Source organism: Priapulus caudatus, unplaced genomic scaffold, assembly GCF_000485595.1.
Source record: "Priapulus caudatus unplaced genomic scaffold, Priapulus_caudatus-5.0.1 Scaffold1857, whole genome shotgun sequence".
In the NCBI taxonomy this organism is placed as follows: domain Eukaryota; kingdom Metazoa; phylum Priapulida; class Priapulimorpha; order Priapulimorphida; family Priapulidae; genus Priapulus; species Priapulus caudatus.
Genome location: NW_014578918.1, coordinates 13863 through 19209, shown reverse-complemented (window position 1 = coordinate 19209; position 5347 = coordinate 13863).

Sequence of the window (5347 nt, the reverse complement as noted above, 5' to 3'; positions counted from 1 at the left end):
GCGTGCGTGCGTGCGTGCGTGCGTGCGTGCGTGCGTGCGTGCGTGCGTGCGTGCGTGCGTGCGTGTTATAAATGCATCGACCACTCCGCTCCCGTTTTCTCCTCCCCCCCCCCTCTCTCTCTCGCCCTCTCTCTCTCTTTCTCTCCCTCCTCTCTCCCCTCTCTCTCTCTCTCTTTCTCTCTCGTTTCTCCCCCTCTCTCTCTCTTTCTCTCCCCGCCTCTCTCTGACGCCTCTCTTGAGTACAACTCTATTCACGAGTATACGAGAGTGTGTATAGAGCACGTACGCACGCACGTGCGCTGTTTATTTCCTGACTTGTCGAGCTATGTTGCATCGCGTGTTTGTGTGTGACTACATCAGGTCCGCTTTTGTTCTTCTGTATTCTCTGTATAGCGAAATAAGTGAATTTTTGCGAATATATATATATATATATATATATATACACATATACGTGCGTGTGTATGGAAATCGTTTTTTTTGGCTCGAAAGCTCGTTTGCTAGGATGTCGATATCTTGCCGGCGCAGGTGTGGAATTCAGTGAGCTCATTCGCATTCATCGCTACTACACGACACGTATACCCTCCTCCCCTCCTTCTAGCGTGTTTCATTTGCTTGTGTGCGGGGTAGTTGGGCTGGGGGTGTATGGCGGAGGTGTAGTGGTGGAGTGAAGGTTAAATTGACTACGTCACGAATTTTCTATCGTAAAATTTGTAAAAAAAAATTTGCCATTTTTTTACATTAAAAGTTAGAACTGACGGTACTAAACGTATCGTCAAATTTTTACCTGATAAGATTGTTTCTCAACTAGTTAAAAATCCAAAAAAACCTGGACGATTTGAGATTACGTTCCTGACCACGAGTGTATGTTCACATCGAACAATATAGTAAAACAGGAAGTATAATGCAGCAATTTAACCATAAAAAGTGAACAGAATTACTTATATTTTGTGAAAAAGCGACAGGAAGTATAATGCAGCAATTTAACCATAAAAAGTGAACAGAATTACTTATATTTTGTGAAAAAGTGGAAATATATGTTTTTATTACTATTTACGCTGACGTAATCACTTTAAGGTGTGTAGTGGTTGGGTGTATGGGTGGAGAGGAGTAGATACTTATCTGGAACCTATGATATAACACACACATACAACCCAGTGTTGACACCCTGTGGTTGACACCCTGCGGTTGACACCTCGCTCACTCTCAACCGACGAACGAATGAATACACCACACGGAAGACGATTGTACAATATACATATATACTACGTTATACATTATATACGCTACATTAGTACGCTACATATACATATATACTACGTTATACATTATATACGCTACATATACATATATACTACGTTATACATTATGTACGCTACATTAAATGACACATAGATTAACACACGGCGTTATACGAGATATATATTAGAGGAGTACATCATAGAGTCTCTATTAAACCTAGGCCTACTCTTGATATATTATAAACTTAACACGAATGATAAATATAGTTAATAAGCTCCTTTTTCTATATACAATATATAGTACATGGTAAATACACAAGCAGAGCACATTTTATGCACTCTATATTAGCTGATACCTACAAACGGATTGTACGCACATTGTAGTGCGTGATACGTAGAGAAAGATTACATTGAACCAAGAGCGCATTATAACAATTAGCGGGTTAATGCGCTCTTGATTGTATAAGTACAGTTTTTGTTTTCGCTCAACACAGTTGAAGTTTAGTTACAATTGTATGCGCTATATATTGAATGATACATGAATAGTGATAAATGGCACATACGCGTGGATAACACATTGTGTCAGGAGTGAATAATATAAAATTATACTCCTGATCGTAGGCGTGACGCGTATGCGTGACGTATGCGTGACGTCTACACTTCACGAGTATGTACGTATATACACACGGCTGGTCGTGTGGCCGATACAGCGCTGCTGCTGCGTGCGTGCGTGCTTCCGTGTGTGCGTGCATACGTACTTGTGCGTGCGTACGTACGTGCGCGTGCGTGCGTGCGAGCCCTTTCACCAGCGAGCAACTAGCGTGAAGCCCCTTCACCATTGAAGCAGCTTCAGAGTCAGATTTCTCGCTGCGATAGAATTCGCCATTCGTTGCTATTGATGCGAAAACTGTGATTTTGGCAGGGATGCTGGAGAGAATGCGGAGGGATGCAGGCAGGGATGCTGGAGAGGTTGCGGAGGGATGCTGGCAGGGATGCGGAGGGATGCTGGAGAGACTGCGGAGGGATGCTGGCGAGAATGCGGAGGGATGCGGGCAGGGATGCTGGAGAGATTCCGGAGGGATGCGGGCAGGGATGCTGGTAGGGATGCTGGAGAGGTTGCGGACATGGATGCTGGAGAGATTGCGGAAGGAATGCTGCAGGGGTGCTGGAGAGATTGCGGGCAGGGATGCTGGAGAGATTGTGGAGGGATGCGGACAGGGCTGCGGTTGGCTAATGAGCATATAATAGTATCCACCCCTAGCCACTGCGATACCCCTAGCTAGCTACGGTCTTGTGTTAATAGCAACAGACTGAAGGCTTGCCCATTATTATTCCACACAGCTCACACAGTTACGCGTGTTTACGGGGTTGTCTATGGTAACTACCTACCTACATACCTATCTCTTCACGGGGTTGTCTATGGTAACTACCTACCTACATACCTATCTCTTCACGGGGTTGTCTATGGTAACTACCTACATACCTATCTCTTCACGTGGTTGTCTATGGTAACTACCTACCTACATACCTATCTCTTCACGTGGTTGTCTATGGTAACTACCTACCTACATACCTATCTCTTCGCACCGCGCACAACACGCGGGCGCGCACACACACACGTACTATACACGCATGACGCAAGCGCACACGCTACACGACGCGTCCCGGGGGCGCGCACCACCACACGTACACACGCGGCGCGGCACACACACACGCTACACACGGGCGCACGCAAGCGCACACGTACACACGCGGCGCACACACACACGCTCACCCCAGTACACACGCCGGGCGCGCACACACGCGTACACACGCGGGCGCGCACACACGTACACGCTTACACACGCACGCCACGCACCCAAGCCCACACACGCGTACACACGCACGCACGCAAGCACACACGCCGTACACACGCACGCCACGGCATACACACACTACACACGCGCCATGCACACACACACCGTACACATGCGGGCGCGCACACACACCACGTACACACGCGGGCGCGCACACACACACGTACACACGTGGGAGCGCACCACACACACGTACACAACGCGGGCCGCGCACACACACCCGTACACACACGCAGGCGCGCACACACACACCGTACACACGCACGGCGGCGCCACTACACACACGATACACGCATGCATGCACACAACACCGCGCTACCACACGCAACGCACGCACGCACGATACACACCACGTACACGCATGCATGCACACACACGCGTACACAACGCGCTCACGCACGCACGCACGCATGCCACACACGTACACGCATGCCATGCACACACACACCACACGCCACGTTCACACACATACACACACGCACAACACACACACACACACACGCACGCGCCGCGCGCACACACACACGCACGCACACACGCCAGAACTTACGACGCCACACACACACACCGTATATACACCATGCCATGCATTACACAGCCGTACCACCACGCACGCACGCCACGCATACACAACACGTACAAACGCATCTGCAAGACCACACACACACTACACGCATGCATGCCCACACACGCGATACACACGCACGTACGCAAGCCACACACACACACGTACACGCATGCATGCACACACACGCGTACACACGCACGCACGCACGCACACACACACGTACACGCATGCATGCACACACACGCGTACACACGCACGCACGCACGCATACACACACGCCACACACAACACGCCACACACAACACTCACACACACACACGCACCACACACACACACATACACACACGCACGCACGCACGACGACACATGTTATCTCATCTACTACTCGCGCGCGCACACACACGCACGCACACACGCACACACACACGCAACGCACACCGCGGCCATACCACAGCAGCGAGAGCAGCGACGAGCGCAGCAGCAGGGCACGGACACAGCAGCACGCGAGCGGCGAGCACAGCGGGACGCGACGAGCAGCACACACACGGTACGCAGCGACGGACGCCCGCAGCAGCACAGCACAGCAGCAGCACACACACACGACAGCACACAGGCACAGCACGGACCACAAGCACACAACAAGCTACGCGCCACGCACGCACACGCCGCGCTAATATGCCGCTCCAATGACGAAACATGCTAAATGAGGTGAGCTGCATTGTAAGGCTGCGCATAGCGCTCGTTAGTTAGAATATTCTAAGTCTGCACTCGCTCGGGGTCCTCTCCTCAACTCTCTCTCTCTCTTATCTCCCTCCCCCTCCCCTCTCCCCTCTCTCTCTCCTCTCTCTCTCTCTCTGTCTCTCTCTCACACGCTTTCTTTCTCTTATCTACTATCTCTTCTATCTCTCTATCTCTATTATCTTTCTCTCGTATCTAATCTATCTACTATCTATCTATCATATCTATCTATCTATCTATCTATCTATCTATCTACTCTATCTATCTATCTTATCTATCCACCATCTATCTATCTATCTATCTATCTATCTATCTATCTTATCTAATCTATTCTATCTATCTAATCGTATCTATATATATATATATTATCTATCTACTCGTATCATATATATATATATTATCGATCATATCTATCTAATCTATACTATCTATCTATCTTATCTCTTCTATGTCTCTCTCTATCTCATCTCTCTCTGTCTATCTTTCTCTCTCCGTCTCTCTCTCTCTCTCTCGCGATTCTCTTTCTATCTCGATTGTGGCTGTCATTTGCATGTCAAGATTCGGTGCCTGCGTGCGTGCCGTGTGTGGGCTGCGTCAAGCGTCGCGCAGTGTTTGCGTGCGGGCGTGCGTGCGTGGCCGTGCGTGTATGTGCGCTGCCGTACGTGTGTCGCGTGCGTGAGCGTGCGTGCGCACGCTGCAGCGGATCGATAAATGGACTCACGGATTGCCATGCCAACATCAAGGCAGACGATACCGGACCGCTGCTGTTGCTGCCTCTCGTTGCTGCTGCTGTGCCTGCTGCTGTTGCTGCTGCTGTTTATGCTGCCTGTTGTTGCTGCTGGTGCTGCTGGCTGCTACTGCTACGGTTGCTGCCTGCTTGCTGCTGCTGGTATTGCTGCATGTTGCTGCTGTTGCTTACTGCTGTGCTGCCTGTTGCTGCGTGATCT